Raw genomic sequence first — 16,616 nt, 5'->3', positions numbered from 1 at the left:
AACTGTATGGGATGTGGAGAGATATGCATGTTAAAAGTAGTGAGAGAACAATTCATATAAACAAAGCCTTCTGTTTTAGATCTATCAACACAGGACTAAACCTTAGTGCTTTGGCGGCACTATTCTCGCCTTCCGCCCTTCTACCAGAAATAACACTTTTAGCCTTCAAACGAAACGCAAAGGGATGGGACTAATTTATGGACGACGAAGGCTCCACTCCAGAGCGCAGGCTCAGGATCCTGGGGTTTTACGTCCCAGTGGAATAACCCCCCTCTGCGCTGATGGCAAGTCCTCTTTGGGGAATTTGTGGGGGTTTTTTCCTCCTCTAATTCACAGCTTGGTTTGCAAACTGACTTCAGTATCAACCTCCACAAGAAATAGCTGAAGAGACTTAAGGTCTAAGGTCTTCCTGGGATCCACAGGGCTGGCCCAGGGCTGGTGTCCAACTGGTCCTCAGAAAGTGGCTGGGAGATGGGGGGAGGTATCTCACTTAGGCACCGGCTGATGAATTATCTGCCGTCCATGTCTGTAGACAGTCCTGCCAGACTGCAGTATTAAACTGGAGACCCCCATGTCCGTAGTCTGTGCAGGTGCCTGTGTGCATATGATGAGGCAGTTCTATCTGGGACAGCTGTAGAGCAAATGCTGGGTAAACAGCAGATTCTCCTAAGTGTTTTACCATGGAAATTCTTGGGCTTTGTTTTTAGATACAGAAAGATTTAAGTAAAATATTATATAGCGATGACTTTTCATCCAGAAAGCATTTGCTACGGACAAGTACATATAAATGCTTGAACATTCTCTAGAGAGCTCAATAAAAATACAACTTTTAAATTTGGTTTCGTAAAATTGTTTTAAAACATACATCAGCATTTATACTTTTCTTTTGTGCCTGTTATTTCTGTGAAAAGCAAATTTCCTTGATCAAATTAAGTAGATGTGAATTTTGTTCTTGCTATTATCTTATTTTCAATAAATAAAAATCACTGCGCCAATACTGCTGTTACGATAATACCTTAGGAGTTCAAAAATCTATTGTCTTAAGAAAATACAGAAAATGATGGAGTAAAATGGTGGAGGAGTGGGGAGACCCTAAGCACGCATCCTCCCTGGAACACAGCTAAATATCAAATCATTCTGAACACCCAAGAAATCAATCATAACTCTCAGAGAACAAACCTGCACATCTAAAAACCAGAAAAATGACCCATGGAAGGAAGGAACTGCATAGAATTCGTGGGAGAAAAGAGCTGCAGGTGCTCCCCAGGGAAAGAAGCCCTGGTCTCAGTGGGAGGAGGGAGAGGAGGGAGAGGGAGAGAAAAAGAGGGGGGGGGGGCGTGTAAGAGGGAAAACACGCAAGGGACTGCTCAAGAAAATTACTCCCCAAAACCTCAGACAAGGAAAAAGGACAGGGTTACAACACCACCAGTTTTCCAGAAACAGTGGAGCACACATTCCTAAGTTTCGGAGGTCTGTGACATTTCCAGATTCGCACCTGGGGAGCTGAGCAGTGGGACAGCAGAGCTGAGCCCCAACGGCAGGAGGCCTGAGGGTCCCCAGGATCACATGGGGAGAAGCGGTTTGGCTGCTTGGAGTGCATCTGGGAGAGGTGATTCGGCCTCTCAATGGACACAGGACCCAGCAGGCAACATCCAAAACAAAGAAGCCAGGAGAGGTATGCAAACCCGGGTGCCAGCTGTGTGTTGTGATTTACAATAAATTCTGATCCACTGCATGATCCCGCGGCTGTCTTCTGTGACAAACTGGCACCACCAGCCGCAAGTCGTGACTGTCCCCAGATCAGTGCAGGTCTGTGCTGTGGGGGTCTCTGAAGTATGGGGTTTTGAAACACAGCCGCACCTGATTTAAAACACAGCAGCGCTGCACTATTTGGCAGGTGGACAGGTTGGACACGGGGTGAAGGTGGGGATATGACAGAAACCAGGGACACAGGTGGCATCGCTGTGCGTCTGTGAGGGCTTACTGAAGAGGGGTGGTATACACTTCCTGCTCCTGAGTTGAGAGAACAAGAGAATGGGGAGAAACCATTTTCTCCCGCATCCACCAGCTTGATCCATCTTGGTGAGCTAAACAGCGCCACCAAGTGGAGGACGGAGCTGCTACACCAAGTCCTGCCCCCACCCAGCACCCTGAAGACACATCTCCAGGAGAGCAATTGTACCTGAAAATCAGAGCAGCAGGCCCCTTCCCCAGAAGACCAGCAGAAACACCTAGCCCACACCAAGTCTACGAATCAGACTGGCGCAAAGCTTCAGCTCTAGAGGAAAAAAGATCTAGCATCCTTTGGGGTTTTTCTGTTTGTTTCTTTTTGTTTTTGTCTTTCTTTTTATTTTTTGATACAAAAAGAGCATTCTAATCTTATTTTTTATCATTTTTAAATTGTTTTATTTTGGATATATTTTTATTAGTTTTTCTTTTCTTTCTTCCTACCTTTTTCCTATCAAGCTTCTTGTAACAAGCAGATCAGAACACACCTAGGATCTAACTTCATGTATTTTTTAGATTTTTTTTGTCTTCAATTTTTACTTTTTGTTTTATTTTGCTTTATTTTCCTTTCTCTCCAAAATGACAAGACAAAGAATTCACCTCAAAAGAAAGAACAGGAAGAAAGGACAGCCAGATATTTTAATCAATGCATATATAAGTAAATTGTCTGAACTAGAATTTAAAACAACAATTATAAGGATATTAGCTGTGCTTGAAAAAAGCATAGAAGACACTAGAGAATACCTTACTACAGAGATAAAAGAACTAAAATCTAGTCATGCCAAAACTAAAAATGCTGTAACCGAGATACAATCCCAAATGGAGGCCATAAAAATGAGCATAGACAAAGCAGAGGAGCAAATCAGTGATACAGAAGATAAAATTATGGAAAATAATGAAGCTGAAAAGAAGAGGGTAAAAAAGGTCATGGACCACAAAGGCAGATTTTGGGAACTCAGTGACTCATTAAAAATGTATTCGCATCATAAGAGTCCCAGAAGATGAAGAGAGAGAAAGAAAGGTAGGAAGTTTCTTTGAACAAATTATAGCTGAAAACTTCCATAATCTGGGGAAGGACACAGATATCAAAATCCAAAAAGCACAGAGAACTCCCATTAGATTCAACAAAAGCCAATAGTCACCAAGTCATAAAAGTCAAGTCAAAAATCACAAACACAAAGATAAGAATCATGAAAGCAGCAAGGGAAAAAAAAAGTCCTTAGCCTACAAGGGAAGACAAATCAGATTTGCAGCATATCTGTCCACAAAAACATGGCAGGCCAGAAAGGAGTGGAAGGAAATGTTCAATGTACTGAATGGGGCAAATATGCAACCAAGAATTCTTTATTTGGTTAGGCTGTCATTCAAAATAGGAGGAGAGATAAAGAGTTTCCCAAACAAAAACTAAAGGAGTATGTGACCACTAAACTAGCCCTGCAAGAAATTTTAAAGGGAACTCTTTGGAGGGAAAAAGAAGAAAAAAAAAAAAAAAAAGACCAAAGCAACAAAGACTACAAAGGACCAGAGAACATCACCAGAAACACCAACTCTACAGGTAACACAATGGCACTAAATTCATACATTTCAATAATCACTCTGAATGTAAATCAACTAAGTGCTCCCATCAAAAGACATAGGGTAGCAGAATGGGTAAAAAAAAAACAAAAATAAGATCCCATCTTTATGCTGCCTACAAGAGACTAAAGACACCTGAAGATTGAAAGTGAGGGGATGGAGAACCATTTATCATGTTAATGGACATCAAAAGAAAGCCAGAGTAGCCATACTTCTTTTTTTTTTTAATTTTTTTTTTTAACGTTTTATTTATTTTTGAGACAGAGAGAGACAGAGCATGAACAGGGGAGGGTCAGCGAGAGGGAGACACAGAATCTGAAACAGGCTCCAGGCTCTGAGCTGTCAGCATAGAGCCCGACGCGGGGCTCGCACCCACGGACCGTGAGATCATGACCTGAGCCGAAGTCGGCCGCCCAACCGACTGAGCCACCCAGGCACCCCGGAGTAGCCATACTTCTATTAGACAAACTAGATTTTAAAACAAAGACTGTAACAAGAAATGAAGAAAGGCATTGTATTATTATTAAGGAGTCTATCCATCAAGAAGATCTAACAGTTTGAGTGTTTAGGCCCCCAAATTGAGAGCACCCTAATATATAAATCAATTACTAACAAATATAAAGAAACTCATTGACAAAAAAAAATAAAAAAAATAAATAAAAAAAATTAAAAAAAAAAAGAAACTCATTGACAATAATATAATAATAGAAGGAGACTTTAACACCCCACGTATGGCAATGGACAAATCTAAGCAGAAAATCAACAAAAAAACAATAGCTTTGAATGACACACTGGACCAGAAGGACTTAACAGATACATTCAAATCATTTCATCCTAAAGCAGAATACACCTTCTTTTCTCGTGCACATGGAACATGTTCACATGAAACATACTGGGTCACAAATCAGCCTTCAACAAGTACAAAAAGATCACAATCAAAGTATGCATATTTTCAGATCACAATGCTATGAAACTTGAAGTCAAACACAAGAAAAAATTTGGAAAGCCCTCAAATACATGGAGGTTAATAAAGAACATCCTACTAAAGAAAAAATGGGTTAACCAGGAAATTAAAGAAGAAATAAAAAAAAAATACAAGGAAGCATGTGAAAATGAAAAGACAAGGGTCCAAAACCTTCGGGATGCAGCAAAAGGCAGTCCTAAGTGGGAAGTATATTGCAATTCAGGCCTATTTCAAGAAAAAAGGATCCAAATACACAACATAACCTTACATCTAAAGGACCTAGAAGAGGAAGAGCAAATAAAACCTAAAGCCATTAGAAGAAGGATAATAATAAAGATTAGAGCAGAAATAAACAATATAGGGAAAAAAACAAAAAAACAGAACACATCAATGAAACTAAATGCTGGTTCTTTGAAAGAATAAACAAAACTGAACCCCCTAGCCAGACTTATCAAAAAGAGAGAGGACCCAAATGAAAGAGGAGTGATCACAACCAACACCAGGAAGATACAAATAATCATGAGAATACTATAAAAAATTATATGCCAACTTGGCAATCTGGAAGAAATGGACAAATTCCTAGAAACTCACAAACTACCAAATTGAAACCGGAAGAAATAGAAAATTTGAACAGACCCATAACCAGCAAAGAAATTGAATCAGTAATCAAAAATCTTCCAACCACCAAGAGTCCTGGGCCAGACAGACGGCTTCCCAGGAGAATTCTACCAGACAATTTAAAGAATAGTTATACCTATTCTCAAACTGTTCCAAAAAACAGAAATAGAAGAAAACTTCCAAACTTAGTCTACAAAGCCAACATTACCTTGATTATAAAACCAAAGACCCCACTAAAAAGGAGAATTACAGGCCAAAATCCCTGATGAACATGGATGCAAAATTCCTCAACAAGGTACTAGCAAAATAAATTCAACAGTATACTAATAGAATTATTCACCCATTGATCCCATTATCAATGGGATTTATTCTTGAGCTACAGGGCTGGTTCGATATTTGCAAATCAATCAACACGATATACTACATTAAAAAAAAAAAAAAAAGAACCATATGATCCTGTCAATGGATGCAGAAAAAGAATGGACAAAATATAGCATCAATTCTTGATAAAAACGCTCAACAGAGCAGGGACAGATGGAACATACCTGAATGTCATAAAGGCCATTTATGAATGACCCACTGCTAATATCATCCTCAGTGGGGAGAAAGTGAGAGAGCCTTTCCCCTATGGTCTGGAACAAGACAAGGATATCCACTCTCACCATTACTATTTAACATACTACTGGAAGTCTCAGCCTCAGCAATCAGACACCAAACCAAAAAAAACTGCATCTAAATCGGCAAGGAAGAAGTCAAGCTTTCACTATTTGCAGGCGACATGATACTCTATAGAGAAAACCCAAAACACTCCACCAAAAATTGCTAGAACTAATACATGAATTCAGCAAAGTCACAGGATATAAAATCAATGTTGTAAATATAAAATCTGTTGTATTTCTATATATCAATAATGAAGTAGCAGAAAAATAAATCAAGGAATCGATCCCATTTGCAACTGCACCAAAACCAGTAAGATACCTGGGAATAAACCTAATTAAAGAGGGAAAGATCCATACTCTGAAAACTGTAGAACACTCCTGAAAGAAACTGAATAGGACACAAGTAAATGGAAAACCATTCCATGCTCACGGATTAGAAGAACAAACAGTGTCAAAATGTCCATCCTATCCAAAGCAATCTACACGTTTAATGCTAGCCCTATCAAAATACCACCAGAAGTTTTTGCAGAGATAGAACAAACAGTCCTAAAATTTGTATGGAACCACCAAAGACCCTGAATAGCAAAAGCAATCCTGAAAAAGAAAAACAAAACTGGAGGCATCACGATTTCAGATTTCAAGCTGTATTACAAAGCTGCAGTCATCAGAGTATTATGGTACTGGCACAACAACAGATACATAGATCAATGGAACAGAATAGAAAATCCAGAAATGGACCCACAACTGTACAGTCAACTCATCTTCGACAAAGCAGGAAAGAATATCCAATAGAAAAAAGCCTCTTCAACAAATGGTGTTGGGAAAACTGGATGGCAACATGCAGAACAATGAAACTGGACCAATTTCTTACACCACACACAAAAATAAATTCAAAATGGATGATAGATCTAAATGTGAAACAGGAAACTATCAAAATCCTAGAGGAGAACGCATACAGCAAGTTCTCTGACCTGGGCCAGAGCAACTTCTTACTAGACACGTCACCAAAGGTAAGGGAAACAAAAGCAAAAATGGACTATTGGGACTTCATCAAGATAAAAACCTGCACAGCAAAGGAAACAATCAAAAAAACTAAAAAGCAGTCTACAGAATGGAAGAAGACATTTGTAAATGACACATCTGATAAAGGGTTAGTATCCAAAAATCTATAAAGAACTTACCAAACTCAACACCCAAAAAACAAGCCAGTAAATGGGAAGAAGACATATGAATAGATGCTTTTCTAAAGAAGACATCCAGATGGCTAACAGACACATGAAAAGATGTTCAACATCAGTTATCATCAGGGAAGTACAAATCAAAACCATGATTGGATACCCCCTCCCACCTGTCAGAAGAACCAACAAGTGTCGTTGGTGAGGATGTGGAGAAAGGGGAACCTTCGTGCACTGTTGGTGGGAATGCAAACTGGTGCAGCCACTCTGGAGAACAGTATTGAGGTTCCCTAACAAACTAAAAATAGAACTACCCTATGATCCAGCAATTGCACTCTTAGGTATTTACCCCAAGGATACAAAAATATGGATTCGAAAGGGTATATGCACCCCATTGGTTACAGCAGCACTACTGATAATAGCCAAAGTATGGAAAGGGCCCAAAGGTCCATTGACTGATGAATGGATAAAGACGAGGTGGTACATATATGCCATGGACTTTAACTCAGGCATCAAAAAGAATGAAATCTTGCCATTTGCAATGACGTGGGTGGAGCTAGAACATATTATGGTAAGGGAAATAAGTCAATCAGTGAAAGACAAATACCGTATGATTTTGCTCATATGTGGAATTTAAGAAACAAAACACAGAACATATGTGGGGGGCTGGAGAAGAGAGAGAAACAAACCATAACAGACACCTAATGAGAGAGAACAAACAGATGGGTATTAAGCAGGGTGCTTGTGCTGAGCACTGGGTGTTACAGGTAAGTGATGAATCACTGAATTCTCCTGAAACCAATGTTGCACTATAAGTCAACTAAAGTTTAAATTAAAAAAAAAAAATCAAGAACTGCCCTTACATATTCCAGATAATTCAAGTCACTTGGATCACTCTGTTGGATTACTAGATCAATTCTTTCTCACGTATACACTTTTCTAAATAAAATTTCTGGGGCAACTGACCTTTATTTGCCGTCTTGGGAAGCTTATCAGTAAGTAAATCTTAACTGGAGCTTTAATACACACCAGGCAAGAATCCGTGAACTTTAAATGTGCTGAATCAAACTCAAAAAATATTAAAGTGTTATGTTTCACATCATTATGAGGGAACTATGGCACAGGTGTGACAAAGCACATGGCAGAAACATGGTAATAAAAAAGGGTGCCGAATGTACCCTTAGGGAGTCTCACAGACTCAGCAGCTTTGGACTTAAATGACAGCCAGGTCCCCGTACTATTCCTACTTCATAGATGAAGTAAATGGATGCAAAGAGAAGCCAGCTTATCCAAGAAATGTATCCACTCAACTCATCACTTCCAGGCACCTACTTCCAAGCTGCACTGGAAAGGCTTTGAGGTAGTCGAGTGCCCACTCAACTCTCTTTTCACTTTTGGCACTTTTATTACATTTCCCTTTGACAGCTCGTCCTTTTGAAAATTCCTGGAGTTTGGAGTATATAAAAAGCCCCCTTCTGCTCTGACATGGTGCTGGAGCTCATCTTTCCTTTGAGATTAGGTAATGACATTGTCTGGGTTTAGGATATATTCTTCCTATTGTTGAGAGAAATAACTTGTAACTAAGTCCAGAAGTAGATGGATTCGTCTTCCTTAGACCAGTCCATCCAGTAACCTCGCTTTTCTGAATTTAAAATGACCGTAGTGTTGACTTACAGTTAAAATAGAAGTTTGATTTGGACTACCATCCACCCATCCCCAAACACCTTCTTTACGCATTAGGGAAATTTTAAGCTATGGAACATAGATATGTCCAAAGCAGCTTACATCCTTCACACCTAGTGACTGAAAGTGAAAATAACTTCTCGTAGAATGTCGTTAAGAGTTGAAGAGGCTGGACCACTTAAGCTTTGGATTTCTGCCCTGGGGCGTCAGCCTTGGCAGCATCCCAGAACTCCACCAAGATTTAACCAATGCCGGATCTATTTAACCCTCAAAGAGGAATGATACTAATACTGCAGAAAGAAAGTCATTCACAACCACGGTTTTCCCTTGGGTCCTGATTGTGTGGAATCATGGAACTTCGTTCATTCACCATCACCGAGCTCCAACTACAGCAGCACTCAAGACCCTTGCAGCTCCTCCCTTTTCAAACAAATAGAACGATTGTGACAGTGTGACAGTTGTGACAGGGCTGGTTTCGTAAGGGAGTGGGCTCATGTTTCTGGACTCTATTCTTCCCAACTACAAAAAGCTAGGTCCATTCAAGAGGTCACTGGGTCAGAGGTAAGAGGAGCTACCCTACCTGGCTTCCTTAAAACATAAGCCACAGCATCCTAGTGAGATTGTTCTTCTCAAGTCCACCATTATACTCCTACCCTGGGGCAACAAAGGAGAGTTACTAATTTTCTTTTATATATTCCTTCAATGCCTCTGGTAGTTATGCTTGATCTGGCATGGACTGGCTCCTAAGAGTTGCTTATAAAATATTCAGAGGTTTGGAAACTGGATGGAAAGCCTTTGTTAGCTTGAATTTTGCCATGGTATACAAGGAAACCAGCAAATGGTATAAATCAGTGCTTTGTCTGTTTCAGAGAGTCAGTTAACTACTACTCTCCAGAGGCCACTGACCTGTATGTTTCCCTTTCCAACAAGACCACAGAATGTGGCTTCTTGCCTCCAAGGGCATCATCTTGAGAGAATACTACTTTCCTCCGTCATGTGCCATATAAAATCTTGCATATTTTACTTAAAATTGGTAACATTACTTTAAAAGTAACATGCTTTTTACCATTCCTAAAACACACACTTTTTAAAAAGTGTTTAATACGAAAAATAGACATTTCAAAATCTTCAAAATTTCTATAACCCCCAAACCCACGTCCCCAAAGATAATCATGGTTAGCGCTGTGGTCCCTAGCCCAGACTCCATTCCAGCAGAGGTGTGTCCATTCCAGGACCACTGATTCTCTTAAACTCAGTGACATCTTCTAGCCCTGCTCTGTACGAAGTCTATGGACAAGTCATGGAAGATCTAAGAAGCTAGCTGCCCAAATACATCATCAATATTGATCACATATTAGGTGACGGGTATTTACTTATAATCTTGCCATTTATTCAGACCCTATAAGTTTGCCATTATTATCTTCACTTTTCCTCTTAGAAAGCCAGCTTGCAGAGGATTCACATGACCTGAAAAAAACCATACAGCATATAATTTACTCAACTATTTGCTCATATTTATCTGGCTCAAAAGCCTATTGCCTGACCACAGTTTATGAGTTATGTCCTCACGGTTTCAAATGTCTCAGAAAAACAGGAACCCCAGATGGATAACCACTTGCAGGAAGAGAAAGGATAAAAAGGGCATATGGTTTGTAAGTAAGGGTGGTGAGAAATGGGACCGAGTCCTTTTGTGGCATCACTTCCACCCTTCGGGATAAGGTTGGGCTGGAACTAAAGGGGACCAGAGTAGCGCAGAACTTCCTGCGGAAAAGCCTTGGCATCCTCCCTTCTGACATGGGGCATGGACTTCCAGGAGCTTGAAGATTTGGGGTCTGGGCCTGAGGCCAACACAGATGTGTGAAGTAGAGGGCAAGGCTTCAGTGGTGGGAGGAATATTTGGCTCCAGCGGCTGCAGTGAATCCATCCTTTCTAGTTGAAACAATACTTGGCTTGTGAGACCATTCGCTCTCCTCCTACTGAGTTTCTAAAGCTTCTGAAGATACAGACTACTGCCTGTAGGAATCCATCTGCTGAGAAGTTCACCAGTTTTAGGTGGTGGAACCCATCAACCTCAGAGGGCCATCATGAGCCCCTTTCCTGACACTCAAGGAAATGTCCCCTACTCCCACGAAATGCAGAGCATTCAGCCTGGACGAGGTCACCACCTACCTGTCATGAAGACAGGAACAGGGTCCAGGCCAAAGTTGTGTTGGAAGAATAGTGAAGAGAAGTCACTTTCCTCAAAGATCCATGACTTGGACTTGGACATTTTAGAGTTGTGCAGTTCTAGACTTGTCAGGAATTGGGGAAGTTTGGTGACTGGGAGTTTCCTCAAGTATGCGACACACAACTAGAGTTTAGTTCGGATTCTGTCTCCCTCTCTCTCTGTTCCTCCCCCACTTGCACACTGTCGGTCTCTCTCTCGAAAATAAATAAAGATTAAAAGAAAAAAGTGGAATGATTGATGTTCAGGGCTCTTGGACAGTATCAAAGCTCCACTGACCCATCATATATACAGCCTCTGGAGAGCCCAAGATGGGTTTTGTGTAAGAACTGCCATCCCAGCTGCCATCCACATAAAGCGGATCCCCTCAAGCATTTTCCCAGAGTCCATACATACCCTGTAAGGTGTCACGTACAAGTCTCCATAGTGCAGAATGCTCCACTAGCATCTTCCAAAGCTTACCAACTCTGTAGAGGAAGAAAACTGGCATTCATCTCCAAGACTGACAAGAGCCCCAGTTTCACCCCGGTCCCTTGCTGTCCTTCTCCATGGCTACGAGGCCAGAAAGTGGTTGGATATCCTGTTCCAACTGTGCCCCAAGCTTTTATTCCAATATTTTCCCTTTTAGGGCACTTGGACTGAGACTCTATACCCTTCTGAGTACCTCTCTTGAGCTTCAAGGTACCTGCCCTTCAGAACAGTGGGAACACCCCTCCCCTGCACACTGGTCCACACCTGGAAATCTGAATCTCTTCTGTAATGCACAGAGATGAGAATGTCTTCAGCATCACACAGATAGGCAATGCCAAGGTGATTACCAAGCTTTGCTCTCTGCCCGTTGTATACATGTACTATGATGAAGAAACTGAATCTTTTGCCTTCTGGGGTAAGTTGAGGGGTCTGAGGAACTGGAGAAGTGTTTAAATTTCTGGGGAGGTGACAGCTGGATTCTGGGTACTGTATCCTCTTGTTTTCCTACGAGTCACCCAGTGGAGAGGACAGAGCTTTGATTCAGATCTGAAAGAGAAACTCTGTATTAATGCAAGCATCTGATAACTGGAGAAAGGTAGCCAATATCCAGGACACTTCACAATGCCCAAAAGATTCTCTATAAATATGGTTTACCAACTGAGTTATCCAGAGCATATGGGAGAGTCCAAGGAGAGAGAAGGAAGATCTCAGGAAACTAGTAACGCACTGGCCGTGGGATTATGTTAGATTTTGCCTTCAAGACAAATTTAGATTGAAATGTAAAATTATGTTCTACCTTTAGAATTTTTATTCAAAGGAAATCTAGGGATATCCAGGGAATCCCTACACATATGAACAGGAAAGTCCTATGAGTAGGAAGGAAAATTTTACCTACGTATCACTGTGCTTTGTCTGTGTTTCCAAGTGGTAGGCATCAAAGAGGGACATGAATGAATGAGAACCATGAATAAAAAGCAGCTCAGTAGCTCATTATTTCTTATATTATGAAAACTCCCAACTAGGTCCCACAAACTTTCCAAATGTCCTGTGTTAAACAGTCATTATTTTGAGCCAGGAAGAGGTCCTCCTATAGCACAACCGCGACATTTATTTTTCTGCAAACTACCACCATGAATTCATTGGGTTTAAGAATTCAACTTCATAAAAATGACATGAAAAAAGTAACCAACACAGTAGCTATTAAAAAGAAAGAGGCAGGAGTGAAAAAGTAATTGAATATTAATATTCAAAGAATCCCGTGGCTTGGAGCAAAACATCTTTAGAAGCTATCCAATAATTTTAGTAATGGATAGACAACAAATCATTAGAAACCTTAAAAATAGGACTTCAAAGCAGAATTAGGATGAAAGAGATTACAAGACAAGGGAAGAAGGAAATGACTTGGCAAAACTCCAAAACTTTCAAAAATAAAATAAAAAAATCATTTAAAAGAGACTACATTGAGGGGCGCCTGGGTGGCTCAGTCGGTTAAGCGGCCGACTTCGGCTCAGGTCATGATCTCACGGTCCGTGAGTTCGAGCCCCGCATCGGGCTCTGTGCTGACCGCTCAGAGCCTGGAGCCTGTTTCAGATTCTGTGTCTCCCTGTTTCTCTGACCCTCCCCCATTCATGCTCTGTCTCTCTCTGTCTCAAAAATAAATAAATGTTAAAAAAAATTAAAAAAAAAATAAAATAAAAAATAAAACAGACTACATTGGGAGAGAAGAGAAAGGAACAGACACAGTGCTGAAAAGTCACTCATTAATGTCATAGACAGGCTTAAAATGAGCAAAAGGTAAAAGGATTAAATAAAAAATCACTGAAAGCTGTGAAATACAAGCCCACAACCTAGAAAACCCATGTTAGTGGTAAAGATAACAAATGAAATAATATGACAAAAAATAATTTTATGAATTATTTCAATAAAGAAGTATTAAAACATACAAAAAAGCAATTCGTGCGTGAAAATGCACTGTTTGGAAAAACATATACACAGCAATACAAAACAAAAGTGCCCCCGTCCCCATAGAGTCTGTAATTCATAGACGAAGAATGATCTGAGGATCATAGTAAAAACTCAAGTGAGGTATAAAAGGACATTCACTGAACAAAATGGGGAACCAACTGTGACCTTTAACCTTATAACCAAGTAAATTCTTCCTCAACTATCATAAGAGATGGATTTAAGAAAGATTCGTGGACGGGAACAGCTGGGTGGCTCAGTCGGTTAAGCCTCCGACTCCGGATTTCGGCTCAGGTCATGATCTCGCAGTTCACAAGTTCGAGCCCCGGGTCAGGCTCTGTGCTGCCAGCTCAGAGCCTGGAGCCTGCTTCGGATTCTGTGTCTCCCTCTCTGCCCTTCCCCTGCTCACACTCTGTCTCTCTCTGTCTCTCAAAAATGAATATAAATAAATAAACAAACAAATAAATAAAATAGCTATATAAGCCAACTTTAGAACCAATAAAACCTATTTAGCAGTTCCAAGTCATCCGTTCATTCACACAACACCATACTAACCAACTTCCCACCCAACCGGGAATAGTGACACGTCTTTGGTGACTTCAGGATGGTGATTACGCAGTTCAGCCCCTCCCTCGAGATCCCTTAAAGGGTCACTGGGAAGAAGGCCTTCTGCATCCTCAATATCACCTCACTATTTTTTAGAGCACTGCTAACTAACCATGAAGACTTCCCAGTCCTTCCCAGGCTATCTGAACATAGCCGCTTAGGTCTGGGGTGCAGCATTTGTTTTCTCCATTCCAAAACCAGGTTCTCCAACAGATGTGTCAAAAAAATGACTGGTATCTATTCCCATTCACCTGTGTTTCCTTTTCTTTCCGAAGTGCAGTCTGAAAAAATGATATTATTAAGTGAGCTCCCTCAAATCCCAAGACCAGTGATGGGCCAAGCTATTCCAGGTGCTGGGGAGACGGCAGGTTACAGGTTAACCAAGAGAGTCTTGCCTTCTTGCCTCTGACCTTCTAGCAATACACAGATTGGAAAGCAAAGGCACAGAGTACAGGAAAATAGCTTTACATATGAAGAAGTATAAAACTAGAACAACTGTATCTTTCAAATTAATACTGTAAATGGAAAAACCTAGCAGCTCATTTGATCACAAATCAAAATCCAACCTTTCATAATTTTTAACATCCAGTACATCCAAAGCTGTTCAGAAAAGGTGAAAATAGAATGAAATTTATAATTATTCTAGAATTTCATATATGAAAGCATCACACTCCCAAAGAGAAGATCTCCCTTTCCAGTGCACAACGGTCCCTGAATACAAAGGGCTTGTGACAAGGATGGAGGAAAACCTCGCATTAAAAAAAAAAAAGGAACCTGCAGTGTCCCTATACATATATAAATGTACCAATGGAACAAACTAAAGCAATAATCACAGAAAATTTTATCTTAAATATTTAATTAATTAAAGATTAAATAAATTATATAAGCACCTACCTCAAGAAAAGAAATAAAATGAAAAAACTACTTGAGGAAACCCATAAAAGGGAATAGGGAGAAGCAGAAATTACTTATAAGCCAAAAAAGTCCAGTAAAAACATAAGATGTAGAACAAGAAGTTCGGTGGAACTTGCTGTGCTGAAGGAAATGCTCTGTTATCTACATTATCCACACAGCAGCAATCAGATCCATGTCATTAAAGGGCACCTAAAATCTGGGGCGCCTGGGGGGACTCAGTCACATAAGCATCCAACTCTGGCTCAGGTCATGACCTCGCGGTTCGCGGGTTGGAGCCCCGCATTGGGGTCTGTGCTGACAGCTCAGAGCCTGGAGCCTGCTTCGGATTCTGTGTTTCCCTCTCTCTCTGCCCTTCCTTCACTCATGCTCTCAAAAGTAAATAAACTTTTGAAAAAATTTTAAAACTTAAAAAAAAAAAAAAAACAAAAAAAACACCTGAAATCTGGCTAGCATTACTGAGGGTCTTAAGTTTAGTTACTTTAATTGTAATTAATCTAAATTTAATAAGCACATGTCACTAGTGGTTACTTTATTGGATAGCACAGCTCTAAAACCTTGGAGTAGGCAGTCAAAATAATGAAAGAGATTAAAGACAAAAATGGAAAAGGGACACATATAGTCAAAAACAGGACATGAGAATGGGGGACTGATTACTGCTAACAGTAAAATTCAGATTTAAGATGCTGCTTTGATACAACAAATGTCTAGACAGATACAGGAGGGAACCAGACACCCTGGGATTCTATGGACACAAACTCCCTGGGGGAAATCTGGGCTCGAAGATAAGATGAAAATCTGCAAATATATTATGATGCAGCAAACATAAACTATGTTACTAGGGTGGAGGAGGAGAATGTGAGGGGGCTTTCAAGAACATGTTACGAATTTATTAATTTATAATTAAAATGGGAAGCCAGCCTTATACTGTATCTTTTGGCTAATGGGAAAATAAATAAAATATTAATACAGAGCACAATGCAGTAAATACTTTCACTGCCATCTCATTCACAACTGAATTATACATTTAAGTGGAATCTCTATGTCTTCAGAGAAAATCTTTTGGCTGAAAATTTCTGCCTCTCACAATGAAATAATTCCAGTAGACAGCACAGTAAATATGCAACTGTATCTCAGGTCATTTTGGTCATTTCTCAAAAATACCTGGCAATCGTGTTAGGTCTTGCATGTAAATTCCAACTCCCATGCAAAATAAATGCTATTTCAAAATTTAGCTATGACAGATGAATTTCCATAGACTTGTCCTTCCTCTTTCATTCATCAGATGGTTGGTAACTTATTTCACAAATAAGGTAGGTAATTTTGGAGGTAGATGCTTTCAACTCTTCATCTTATTTTATTATTTTTTTAATGTTTATTTTTGAGAGGGGGGAGGGAGAGAGACAGAGAGAGGGGGAGAGGGGGAGAGGGAGAGAGAGAGAGAGAGAGAGAGAGAGAGACAAAGACAGAGTGTGAGCTGGGGAGGGGGAGAGAGATAAGGAGACACAGAATCTGAAGCAGGCTCCAGGCTCTGACCTGTCAGTACAGAGCCCGACGCGGGGCTCGAACCCACAAACCGCGAGATCATGACCTGAACCGAAGTTGGACACGTAACCAACTGAGCCGCACAGGTGCCCCTCAACTGTTAAATTGTAAAGTATTCCTGCACTCGTATCTGGTGTTTATGCCATCTTCTCCGTAAAAGGTGAGGAATAACTTTTAATCTTAGCTAGGTTCTTTATTACTTATAAAATAATAAC

The 16,616-nt window shown here is 40.3% G+C and overlaps 1 protein-coding gene across 4 annotated transcripts in view; it reads right to left on the bottom strand.

Annotated features, from left to right (window-relative positions):
* The window catches only part of LOC132691487 (zinc finger protein 705B-like), a 31,600-nt gene that overhangs the window by 12,360 nt on the left and 2,624 nt on the right, over positions 1 to 16,616 (bottom strand). For all 4 annotated transcript variants that reach the window (XM_060652841.3, XM_060652838.3, XM_060652842.3 and 1 more), the window contains exons 2-3: positions 11,641 to 11,922; positions 11,302 to 11,372 (exon numbers count right to left, since the gene is read on the bottom strand). The gene's annotated coding sequence lies outside the window, so the exon portion shown is untranslated. The remainder of the gene's footprint in view (positions 1 to 11,301; positions 11,373 to 11,640; positions 11,923 to 16,616) is intronic.

This window comes from Panthera onca, chromosome B1 (assembly GCF_046562875.1).
Source record: "Panthera onca isolate mPanOnc1 chromosome B1, mPanOnc1 haplotype 2, whole genome shotgun sequence".
In the NCBI taxonomy this organism is placed as follows: domain Eukaryota; kingdom Metazoa; phylum Chordata; class Mammalia; order Carnivora; family Felidae; genus Panthera; species Panthera onca.
The sequence above is the reverse complement of the archived record's forward strand: the minus strand, read 5'-3'. Positions and strand labels throughout refer to the sequence as shown.